The sequence below is a fragment of the Grampus griseus genome (assembly GCF_964374135.1).
Source record: "Grampus griseus genome assembly, chromosome: 17".
NCBI classification, from domain to species: domain Eukaryota; kingdom Metazoa; phylum Chordata; class Mammalia; order Artiodactyla; family Delphinidae; genus Grampus; species Grampus griseus.
Genome location: NC_139011.1, coordinates 44,167,942 through 44,181,412, shown reverse-complemented (window position 1 = coordinate 44,181,412; position 13,471 = coordinate 44,167,942). Strand labels below are relative to the sequence as shown.

Genomic DNA, 13,471 nt, shown 5'->3' with positions numbered 1-13,471 from the left:
AATGCAAAAATTGTCAACGAAATACCAGCAAACAGAATCCAACAGCACATTAAAAGGATCATACACTATGATCAAGTGGGGTTTAACCCAGGAATGCAAGGATACTTCAATATATGCAAATCAATCAACTTGATACACCATATTAAAAAATTGAAGGAGAAAAACCATATATTCATCTCAACAGATGCAAAGAAAGCTTTGGAGAAAATTTAACACCCATTTATGATAAAAAGCCCTGCAGAAAGTAGGCATAGAGGGAACTTTTGTCAACATAATAAAGGCCATATATGACAAACCCACAGCCAACATCATCTTCAACGGTCAAAAACTGAAAGCATTTCCACTAAGTTCAGGAACAAGACAAGGTTGCCCACACTCACCACTCTTATTCAAGATAGTTTTGGAAGTTTTAGCCACAGCAAATGGAGAAGAAAATAAAATAAAAGGAATCCAAATAGGAAAAGAAGAAGTAAAGCTGTCATGTTTTCAGATGGCATGATACTATACATAGAGAATCCTAAAGATGCTACCAGAAAAATACTAGAGCTAATCAATGAACTTGGTGAAGTAGCAGGATACAAAATTAATGCACAGAAATCTCTGGCATTCCTATACACTAATGATGAAAAATCTTAAAGTGAAATTAAGAAAACACTCCCATTTACCATTGCAATGAAAAGAATAAAATACCTAGGAATAAACCTACCTAAGGAGACAAAATACCTGTATGCAGAAAATTATACAAAACTGTTGAAAGAAATTAAAGATGATACAAATAGATAGAGAGATATACCATGTTCTTGGATTGGAAGAATCAACATTGCGAAAATGACTCTACTACCCAAAACAATCTACAGATTCAATGCAAGCCCTATCAAACTACCACTGGCATTTTTCACAGAACTACAACAAAAAATTTCACAATTTGTATGGAAACACCAAAGATCCCGAATAGCCAAAGCAACCTTGAGAACGAAAAACGGAGCTGGAGGAATCAGGCTCCCTAACTTCAGACTATACTACAAAGCTACAGTAATCAAGACAGTATGATACTGGCACAAAAACAGAAAGAGAGATCAACGGAAGAGGATAGAAAGCCCAGAGATAAACCCACGCACATATGGTCACCTTATCTTTGATAAAGGAGGCAGGAATGTACAGTGGAGAAAGGACAGTCTCTTCAATAAGTGGTGCTGGGAAAACTGGACAGGTACATGTAAAAGTATGAAATTAGATCACTTCTAACACCATACACAAAAATAAGCTCAAAATGGATTAAAGACCTAAATGTAAGGCCAGACACTATAGGCAGAACACTCTATTACATAAATCACAGCAAGATCCTTTTTGACCCACCTTCTAGAGAAATGGAAATAAAAACAAAAATGAACAAAGGGAACCTAATGAAACTTCAAAGCATTTGCACAGCAAAGGAAACCATAAACAAGACCAAAAGACAACCCTCGGAATGGAAGAAAATATTTGCAAATGCATCCAACTAACAAAGGATTAATCTCCAGAATTTATAAGCAGCTCATGCAGCTCAATAACAAAAGACAACCCAATCCAACAATGGGCAGAAGACCTAAAAAGACATTTCTCCAAAGAAGATATACAGACTGCCAACAAACACATGAAAGAATGCTAACCATCATTAATCATTAGAGAAATGCAAATCAAAACTACAATGAGATATCATCTCACACCAGTCAGAATAGCCATCATCAAAAAATCTAGAAACAATAAATGCCAGAGAGGGTGTAGAGAAAAGGGAACCCTCTTGCACTGTTGGTGGGAATGTAAATTGATACAGCCACTATGGAGAACAGTATGGAGGTTCCTTAAAAACTAAAAATAGGGCTTCCCTGGTGGTGCAGTGGTTAAGAATCTGCCTTTCAAGGCAGGGGACACGGGTTCGAGCCCTGGTCCGGGAAGATCCCACATGCCGCGGAGCAGCTGAGCTTGTGCGCCACAACTGCTGAGCCTGCACTCTAGAGCCCGCGAGCCACAACTACTGAGCCTGTGTGCCACAACTGCTGAGGCCCGCGTGCCTAGAGCCCGTGCTCCACAAAAAGAGAAGCCACCGCAATGAGAAGCCTGCGCACCACAACGAAGACCCAACACAACCAAAAATAAGAACAAATAAATTAATTAATTAAAAAAAAATTTAAAAAATGGAGACAAAAAAAACTAAAACTAGAACTACCATATGACCCAGCAATCCCATTACTGGGCATATACCTGGAGAAAACCATAATTCAAAAAGAGTCATGTACCAAAATGTGCACTGCAGCTCTATTTACAATAGCCCGGAGATGGAAGCAACCTAAGTGTCCATTGAGAGATGAATGGATAAAGAAGATATGGCACATATATACAATGGAATATTACTCAGCCATAAAAAGAAACAAAATTGAGTTATTTGTAGTGAGGTGGGTGGACCTAGAGTCTGTCATACAGAGTGAAGTAAGTCAGAAAGAGGAAAACAAATACCGTATGCTAACACATATATATGGAATCTTAAAAAAAAAATGGTTCTGATGAACCTAGGGGCAAGACAGGAGTAAATACACAGACGTAGAGAATGGACTTGAGGGCACGGGGAGGGGGAAGGGGAAGCTGGGACGAAGTGAGAGAGTGTCATGCACATATATGCACTACCAAATGTAAAATAGATAGCTAGTGGGAAGCAGCCGCATAGCACAGGGAGATCAGCTTGGTGCTTTGTGACCACCTAGAGGGTGGGATAGGGAGGAGAGAGAGGCTCAAGAGGGAAGGGATATGGGGATATATGTATACATATAGCTGATTCACTTTGTTATACAGCAGAAACTAAAGCAACATTGTAAAGCAATTATACTCCAATAAAGTTGCAAAAAATTAAAAGAGTATGTAGCTCATAGGATTAAATGGATTAATTCAAGTAAAGTTCTCAGCACAGTTCCTGGACCAATAGACATTAGCAGGAGCCAGATCTTATAGGCCATGGTGAGGGGTTCAGATTGTATGAGAGACAGTTCTAGTGGTAGTATGGAGAAATAAGTAGAAGACAGGCAAGAAGCAGGGATACTAGCTAGAGAGCTTTCGCAAATATTCGGTCAAGAGCTGGTGATAGAACACGGACCTGGTTAACGGAATCGGAGGTAGTTCAAGTTTGGAGAAACTAGAGCAGGGTTCATGGAGGGAAAATATTTAAGCTGAGCCTTGAAGGAAAATATTTCCAAGGGAACCTTGGAGAAAAACACAGATGACATGTCTTGAGCAGTAAATAGTCAATGTGGTAATGGAAAAAGAAATGGAAGAGGAAGTTGAAAGATTGAGACCAGAAAGGTGAGTACTTTCAGAGCCTTACTTAACCTGTTTATTTGATGCATAAAAGAGCAATGAGAGAAATTAATAGAACAGAAAGACATGGCTATGTCTTAGGAGTGACAGAGGAAGACCAATCAGATAAGAGGATCAAAGAAAAAGGGGTTATCAACCATGTAAATATTTTGGTAGGATAAAGATTAATGCCACTGATGACTTGAGGCAGATTCAAACTGTAGTGGCTGAAGACAGAATGCAAGCAACTAAGCAGGTGGGGAAAACTGCAAGTCTTCATTTCACTACAGGCTCTTTCTTGGATTTCAGCAGTTAAATGTAAAGAACTTTAGCTTGAAAAAAGTACTAGGAGTCTAGGAGGGAGTGGAAGTGGTGGAGGCTGACAAAGGGAAAACCAGAACATGACTGTAGGAGAATGCTTGAAGATTAAGATGCAGGGCAAGAGAAAAAGCAAAAAAAAAAAAAAAAAAAAAAAAAAGCTGCTGGAGCTCTGTACCAGAGAATGAACATAAGGTACAGTGTGATCCAAGACAATGATGGAAACCATGCTTTGTGAAAAGAAGGCTATCAAGCTTCAAAATGTGTTTTTGCCATGGCAATTTTAGAGACTCATGTTTTTATATAAACACCACACTAAAGAAGGAATATCACAAGTGACTTCATGAATCATCAGAATGAGAATTTGCTCTTGAATGTGAACACTTTACTGAATATAAAATCTCTAGATAAAGTTTCACTTTTGTAGCAAGGTCTCTTTGATTATAAGATCACTTATAGAAATTAAATCATTTCACATTATTTTACCTTTTTATTTTCTAAAAATATGTTAGATAACATGCAGAAAATATGTGAATTTGGGGGCTACCTAAAGTCTTAAATTTCTTTGAGTAAATAGGAAATAGACTCTGGAAGTACCTATAATGAATACCTGTTATATGGCTGCCCAGTGTCTATTTTTCTTCCTTCTTGGAGTAATAGCCTGAATTTCTTTTCAGTACCTACCCTGTCCCTCCATTCTCACCGTTGTGATTTAGATGGAAAATGGGCCTCACCTGCCCCAGAGAAAGGCCCTGATTCATAGAGCCAATCTGAATGTGTCATCTCTGAATGTTTTGGAATTGGCACGATTACCTAAGTTGGTCCAATCAGTAACTCTTAGACACTTTCGCTGAATATATGATATAGATTCTCTTTGTTTCACAAAAAGGATTCATGTAATTCTTAGAGTTCCTCAAAGTCAGTTTAGGATTATGAACTGGGGGGGGGGAGGGAGGGAGTTTGTCCAAAAACAGTCAACACCAGGGAAGGGACAGTTAAAAACTGAAAGAAACTAGGTTCTAAGTCACATTATGTGAGCTTCTAGTTTCACTCCTAGCAACATGTATCTCTGTAGTTTCAAAGGAAGTTAATTGGTTCACTCTATGTAAGCCATTCTCAGTTGGGTTTTTCTATTACTTGCTGTACTTGAAAGCTTCCTAGGTGACAGAATCTGTGATCTAGACCCTAAAGCCTATGTGTCACTTTTCCATCAGCTGTCAGGATGTTGATGAACTCGTCTATGGAAATAGATGTCATTTTTATGAAAAGTGAGCATTTTGAGACCCTTATGTATGTTGTATATGTTCTTTAAAATGTTTAGTTTTACAGAGAAACCTTTTTTTTTATAATAAAGATATTCAACTCACCATGAAAAGCATAAGAAACTTAGAAAAATAACTAAAACCTGCTTATAGTTGAAGGCCCAACTACACAAAAGTTGGATTTGAAGGTTGTCCCTTATCTATTTTCTGACAGCAAATATTGCAGGATTGTCTGTTTATATTAATGTAAGTTTCAATATATGTTAATTATGAATAGAACAAGCCTAGGAAGTGATAAAACCAATTCACACTCAACTTGTCAAAAGAAATAGTAATAAGATTCTTCCCTTAAGTGAAGCATGTTAACCTCTTCCTCACCCAGGTTCTAAAGTAATTCATAAGTAGACAAGAGGTATGTGGAACATGATGTATTGTCTTTATTACTAATAATGCTCATTCTCTAATTTCAGCCTTATATCTGTGTAAAAGAGGGCTTCCTTACACTGAGGCCCATAATGATACAGACATATGCATCCAGCCACAGACAGCACTGGACACAGACTATTTTGCCACCTGCCCTTGTAATATTTATGGAGAAATGGGGCCCAATGCATGCTTTCTGTGTGCAGCTTATTCCCAAAGAGAGGGGAGAAAGTGCTACTCATGCTCACTTCTTTGTCCCAAACTCAAACAAGTCATCACACCTCTACCAATCTAGGTCCAACCAGGAGACAGACCACGGTAAATTTAACCAGAAATGTTAAGCTATAATAGAGTGAAATAAATACAATTACCCCTCTGTATCCATGGGTTCTGCACCCCGGATTCAACCAACCGTAAATTGAATTGCAGTAGATTGAATCCTTGGATGCAGAATCCTCCAATGTGGAGCCCCGGGGTACTGAGGGCAGACTGTATTACTCCATTTTATATAAGAGATTTCAGCAATCACAGGGGACTGGGGGGGGCAGGGGGAGCCTTAGAACCAATTCCTTGCTCATGCTGAGGGATGACTGCATGTTGAGAACTCTTAACAGTACCCTAGGGCAGAGGGAGAGCACCCAAAAAAGGCAAGCTTGGAAGAGGATCCCCCTCTGGCATTCATACCTCTGCTGGAATAAAATTTAAAGGCAGGACAAAAAAAATTAAACACAGAATTCTGTTCGGGCCTTCTCCCTCCCTAATGTCCAGTGTGCATCTGCATTACACATTAAGCAGAGCTCCTCAAATCTTCACAATCTAAAACAGAGAGAGATGATAAATATTTTAGCTACTCAAAACTTGAAAGAGATACTTGTTATATATCTTCTCGCTGTAGACCAGAGAGAGAGCGAAGGTAGAGCAGGTTTCGTTTTAGATCTGACAGAGGTTCTAGAACTACTTCACCCTATTCTCGGTCAGAACGATCCCATTATGACGACTCTCATTATGATGGTCGTTACCATAGGAGTTCCCCTTATCGAGAGAGGGCACGCTAGTCTCTGCCATATACAGATAACAGGTCAAGACAAAGTTCTGACTCGGATGGTTAGTATAAGAAGACATACTCAAGGCACACCTTGTCTCCTCCTTGCTCTTACAGAGACATAAGACGCCATCCTCCTATTCTAAATCTGATGGAGACTGTAAAACTGAGTCCTCTTACTTAGAGATGGAAAAAAGAGGAAAGACTTCTTCAAAATTAGAAGGAGAATCCAAAAGGACTTCAGAAAATGAAGCAATGAAAATATGTTATTCTCCCACTAATGAACAGGGATTCCAACGCGGGTCATCATATTCCAAGCACAGTAAGAGTGCTTCCCATTATAAGTCTGCCCTTCAAAACCTGCAACCAAGTCTGATAAATTAAAAAATTCTTTATGTTGTACAGAATTGAATGAGGAAATCAAACAGTCTCATTCTTTTAGTTTACAGACTCCTTGTTCAAAAGGTAGTGAATTAAGAGTGATTAGTAAAGTTCCTGAAAGAGAGAAGATTGGGTCGCCATCTCCATCAAATCGATTAAATGATTCACCTACTTTTAAAAAGCTAGATGAATCACCTGTTTTTAAGTCTGAATTTATAGGACATGATAGCTATGACAGTATTAAGGAATTACTCTTTATGTAAAGTGAAGAATGATCAATTAAGAAGTTATTGTCCCACCGAATTTAATATAAATGGATCTCCTGGGGCAGAATCTGATTTGGCAACATTTTGCACTTCTAAACGTGACACTGTTTTGATGTCTTCTGATGATAGTGTGAATGGATCAGAGGTATCCCCTTTGGTCAAAACGTGCATGCTTTCATCAAATGGATTTCAAAACATTAATAGATGTAAAGAAAAAAACTTGGATGATACTCGCATGCAGCATAGTAAGTCAGAAAGCCCATTTAGAGAAACAGAACCTCCAGTGTCACCACACCAGGATCAACTCATATCTTTGCCAGTTATGACTATAGATTATTCCAAAACAATAGTTAAAGAACCAGTTGATGTGAGAGTTTCTCGATGTAAAACCAAAGATTCAGATATATACTGTACTTCAAACGACAACTGCCCTTCTTTGTGTCATTCGGAGCTGAAAATACTGAGCCTTTAGTAACGAAGATTTCTTCAAATAGCTTTATGAATGTGCATTTGAAATCAAAAACAGTTATATGTGATAATGGAAGTCTGACAGATCAGCACTCAAAATTTGCATGTGGAGAATATATGCAGAGTGTTGGTAGTACTAGTTCAGCTTCTGTTAATCATTTTGATGATTTATTTCCACCTACAGGGAGCTCATGTATTGCTTCATCTCTTCAGAGTCTTACACGAGGGACAAACGTAGACAGTTTAACTCTCTTGCAATGTGGAGAGAATACATCTCCAGTTCTGGATGCTGTGCTGAAGAGTAAAAGCTCAGAGTTTTTTAAAGCATGCAGAGAAAGAAATAATAGAAGTAGCTAGTGGTCTTCCTCATTCAGGAAGAGGATTTACTTCCTGGGAAAACAGGCATAATAATGGACTATCTGGGAAATGTGTGCAAGAGACTCAAGAAAAAGGGAACTCCATACTGCCTGATAGAAGAGGAAGACCAGAAATCTCTTTAGATGAAGAAGGTGGAAGAGGACATGCACGTACTTCTGATGACTCAGAAGTTGTATTTTCTTCTTGAGATTTGAATTTAATCATGGAGGACCGTGATGGTGTAACATATACCTTAAAATGTGACAGTAGTGGTCATGCCTCAGAGGTTGTATCCACTGTCCATGAAGATTATTCTGGTTCTTCCAAAAGTTCAAGTGATGAAAGTGATTCGGAAGATACAGATTTTGATGATAGCAGTATCCCAAGAAACTGTCTTCAGTCTGTTGTGGTTGTGCCAAAGAATTCTACTTTCCCATGGAAGAAACAAGTCCTTGTTCTTCTCGGAGCAGTCAAAGTTACAGACACTATTCTGACCACTGGGAAGATGAGCGATTGGAGCCAAGGAGGCATTCATATGAGGAAAAATTTGAGAGTATAGCAAGTAAAGCCTGTCCTCAAACTGAGAAGTTCTTCTTTCATGAAGCAACAGAGAAGAATTCAGAAATCTCTTTTACACAGCCCAGCCAAAAACAGATAGATAATCACCTGTCTGAAATTGCTCATCCTCAGAGTGATGGGGTTGATATTACAGTCATACAGACATAAAATATGATCCTCTAGGTCATCCAAACTCTGAGGAAGCAGTGAAAGCCAAAATAACTTCTAGGCAGAAAGAAGAGCTGCCAGTTTATTCTTCTGATGATTTTGAAGATGTCTCAAGTAAGTCTCGGCAACAGACCACTTTCCCTAACAGGCCAGATAGTAGACTGGGAAAAACAGAGTCAAATTTTTCTTCTTGTGAGATCTCCCAAGTGGATGGTTTCCGTTCATCATCAGAAGAGCTCAGAAATCTAGGGTGGGACTTCTCTCAACAAGAAAAGCCTACTATCACATATCAGCAACCTGACAGCAGCTATGGAGCCTGTGGTGGACACAAGTATCAGCAAAGTGCAGAACAGTATAGTGGGACAGGTAATTACTGGCAAGGCAATGGCTACTGGGATCCAAGATCAGCAGGTAGACCACCTGGAACTGGGGTTGTGTATGACCAAATTCAAGGGCAGGTACCAGATTCCTTAACAGATGACCGTGAAGAGGAGGAGAATTGGGATCAACGTGGAGGATCTCACTCTTCAGGCCAGCCCAATATTTTTTTTCTGTCCCTTCAGAAGGACAAGGGGTCAGTGCAAGCACCTGAAATAAGCAGCAATTCCATTAAGGACTCTTTAGCTGTGAATGAGGAGAAAGATCTTTTGAAAAACTTAGAAAAAAATGATATGAAAGATAGAGGGCCTCTTAAAAAAAGGAGACAGGAATTGGGGAGTGATTCTGAAAGTGATGGTGAGCTTCAGGACAGAAAGAAAGTTAGAGTGGAGGTAGAGCAGGGAGAGACAGCAGTGCCTCTAAGCTCAGCATTGGTTGGGCCTTTGTGTGTCATGAAGGACTTCAGGGACCCAGAGTGGTGGAAGGAGTGTGCCAAACAAGGGAAGATGCCTTCTTACTTTGATCTGATTGAATAAAATGTTTATTTAACAGAAAGAAAGAAGAATAAATCCCATCGGGATATTAAGCGAATGCAGTGTGAGTGTACACCTCTTTCTAAAGATGAAAGAGCTCAAGGTGAAATAGCATGTGGGAAAGATTGTCTTAATCATCTTCTCATGATTGAATGTTCTTCTCGTTGTCCAAATGGGGATTATTGTTCCAATAGACGGTTTCAAAGAAAACAGCATGCAGATGTGGAAGTCATACTCACAGAAAAGAAAGGCTGGGGCTTGAGACCTGCTAAAGACCTTCCTTCGAACACCTTTGTCCTGGAATATTGTGGAGAGGTACTTGATCATAAAGAGTTTAAAGCCCGGGTAAAGGAGTATGCACGAAACAAAAACATCCACTACTATTTCATGGCCCTGAAGAATGATGAGATAATAGATGCCCCTCAAAAAGGAAATTGCTCCCGTTCATGAATCACAGCTATGAACCAAACTGTGAGACTCGAAAATGGACTGTGAACGGACAACTGAGAGTTGGGATTTTTACCACCAAACTGGTTCCTTCAGGCTCAGAGTTAACATTTGACTATCAGTTCAGGAAGGAAGCACAGAGATGTTTCTGTGGGTTGGCTAATTGCCGGGGTTACCTGGGAGGAGAGAACAGAGTCAACATCAGAGCAGCAGGAGGGAAAATGAAGAAAGAACGATCTCGGAAGAAGGATTCGGTGGATGGAGAGCTAGAAGCTCTGATGGAAAATGGTGAGGGTCTCTCTGATAAAAACCAGGTGCTCAGCTTATCCTGGCTAATGGTTAGAATTGAAACTTTGGAACAGAAACTTACCTGTCTCAAGCTCATACAGAACACACATTCACAGTCTTGCCTGAAGTCCTTTCTGGAACGTCATGGGCTGCCTTTGTTGTGGATCTGGATGGAAGAACTATGTGATGGCCGGGAAAGTAACCAGAAGTTTCAGGAAGAGATTATAAAGACTTTGGAACATTTACCCATTCCTACTAAAAATATGTTGGAGGAAAGCAAAGTACTTCCTATTACTCAATGTTGGTCTCAAACCAAGACTGCTGTCCCTCAGCTGAGAGAAGGAGATGGGTATTCTACCGAGAATACATCACGTGCTCACACACGTTCTCTAAGCTGAGCATAGAAGCTGACACAGACACCCTCAAGAAGCTAATGTTTCGCAGACTTAAAATTATAAGTGAAAATGGCATGGACAGTGCGATCTCTGATGCTATCAGTGAGCTAGAAGGCAAGGATGGCAAAAAGGACGTTGACCAGTTAGAAAACATCTCTATAGAAGAAGAGGAACAACAGCTACTCACACAACAGCTGCCTGAATCAAAGTTGATAGTGAAATTGCTGTGGAGGCCATTAAGCTACCCACATCTGAACCAGAGGCTGACACTGAAATAGAGCCTAAACAGAGCAATGGCACAAAACTAGCCGAACCTATTGCTGAGGAAACACCATCCCAAGATGAAGAGGAGGGTGTACCTGATGTGAAGAGTGAGAAGAGCCAGGAACAGCCACATAAAACAGTAGATATAAGTGATTTGGCCACCAAGCTCCTGGACAGTTGGAAAGACCTAAAGGAGGTATATCGAATTCCAAAGAAAAGGCAAACTGAAAAGGAGAGCACAATAACCGAACAAGGAAGGGATGCTGTTGGCTTCAGAGATCAAAGTTGCCCCAAAAACTCCTAACAGGTCAAGAAAGAGAGACCCAGACAAACAAACTCAAAATAAAGAGAAAAGGAAATGAAGGGGCTCCCTCTCACCACCTTCTACTGCCTATGAGCGGGGAACAAAAAGGCCAGGTGGCAGATATGATACACCAACTTCTAAAAAGAAAGTATGAATTCAAGATCGCAATCAACTTTCTACAGAGGAGCGTCGAAAGTTGTTTGAGCAGGAGGTAGCTCAGCGGGAGGCTCAAAAACAACAGCAGCAGATGCAGAACCTGGGAATGACGTCTCCACTGCCCTATGACTCTCTTGGCTACCATGCCCCTCATCACCACTTTGCTGGCTACCCACCAGGTTACCCCATGCAGGCCTATGTGGATCCCAGCAATCCTAATGCTGGTAAGGTGCTCCTCCCCACACCCAGCATGGATCCTGTGTGTTCTCCTTCTCCTTAAGATTATTCTCAGCCCTTGGTGGGACATTCTACAGAACCCCTTGCTGCCCCTCCACCTGTGCCAGTGGTGCCACATGTGGCAGCCCCTGTGGAAGTTTCCAGTTCACAGTATGTGGCCCAAAGTGATGGTGTGGTACACCAAGACCCCAGTGTCACCATCCTGCCAGTGCCAGCCCCAGGCCCAGTCCAGGGACAGAATTATGGTGTTTGGGATTCAAACCAACAGTCCATGAGTGTACAGCAGCAGTACTCTCCTGCACAGTCTCAAGCAACCATATATTATCAAGGACAGGCTTGTCCAACTGTCTATGGTGTGATGTCACCCTATTCACAGACAACTCCACCAATTGTACAGAGTTATGCCCAGCCAAGTCTTCAGTACATCCAGGGACAACAGATTCTCACAGCTCACCCACGAGGAGTGGTGGTACAGCCAGCCACAGCCGTGACTACAATAGTTGCACCAGGGTAGCCTCAGCCCTTACAGCCACCTGAAATGGTTGTGACAAATAACCTCTTGGATTTACCACCCACATCTCCTCCCAAACCAAAAACCATTGTCTTACCTCCCAACTGGAAGACAGCCCGAGACCCAGAAGGGAAGATTTACTACTACCATGTGATCACAAGGCAGACTCAGTGGGATCCTCCTCCTTGGGAAAGCCCAGGAGATGATGCCAGCCTTGAGCATGAAGCTGAGATGGACCTGGGAACCCCAACATATGATGAAAATCCCATGAAGACCTCAAAGAAGCCTAAGACAGCAGAAGCAGATGCCCCCAGTGAGCTGGCTAAGAAAAGCAAAGAAGTATTCAGAAAAGAGATATCCCAGTTCATCGTCCAGTGCCTGAACCCTTACTGGAAACCTGACTGCAAAGTGGGAAGAATTACCACAACTGAAGATTTCAAACACCTAGCTTGCAAGCTACTCACGGCGTAATGAATAAGGAGCTGAAGTACTGTAAGAATCCCAAGGACATGGAGTGCAATGAGAATGTGAGACACAAAACCAAGGAGTACATTAAGAAGTACATGCAGAAGTTTGGGGCTGTTTACATACCCAAACGGGACACTGAATTAGAGTGACCTTCAGGGCCAGGGTGGGAGGATGGGCAAGCTGGTAGGAGAGACTCTGAGGAGAAGAAATCCCGTGGGCCCTCTCTCCCCACCCCACTGTCAGGGCTGTGCTACTGATGACACATCACCCTGGGGAATTCAAACCTGCAGAATGAGCTTACAAAAATGAGCTCCATCTACAACAAGCGGTCCCTGGTTGTGAGCTGTTGGTAGAGGCCATCTGATGCAAGGGTTTAGGCCCTTGAGACCTTCCCTTCTGAGACCCCGGCCAGGCCTGACCCCACTCTCAAGGCTGGGTCTCCTCTTTGGCAGTGCTGTCAGCGCACAGACTCATGTGCATCCTCACCCACGACCCCTTACCCTGACGATCTGTATTATATTTTAAGGTATATGTGAATGTATTGAAAATAATTTGTCTTTCCTGGTTTTTGGCTTTTGTTTTGCTTTTAAGCCTCTGCGTGCTAGGATCACAGAAGACTTTGTAAGTAAGGTTTAAGTTCTCCTGCAAGGTTTAATGTGTTATCATGTAAATATTCCAGAGCAGGCTGCCTTGTGGTTTCGGCCAGCCTTGTGCTATGTTGATAAGATTGATTTACTGCTTAAAATCACTTTACTTGGGCTTCCCTGGTGGCGCAGTTGTTGAGAGTCCACCTGCAGATGCAGGGGACACGGGTTCATGCCCCGGTCTGAGAAGATCCCACATGCTGCAGAGCAGCTGGGCCCGTGAGCCATGGCCGCTGAGCCTGCGCATCCAGAGCCTGTGCTCTGCAACGGGAGAGGCCA

General features: G+C 41.5%; 1 pseudogene across 1 annotated transcript; it reads left to right on the top strand.

The window, feature by feature from the left end:
• Window positions 1–5,512: 5,512 nt before the first annotated feature.
• Window positions 5,513–12,697, top strand: LOC309835232 (histone-lysine N-methyltransferase SETD2-like; annotated as a pseudogene). The gene is made up of 2 exons: window positions 5,513–5,645; window positions 6,123–12,697. The product of its transcript is annotated as a histone-lysine N-methyltransferase SETD2-like (transcript).
• Window positions 12,698–13,471: the final 774 nt, after the last annotated feature.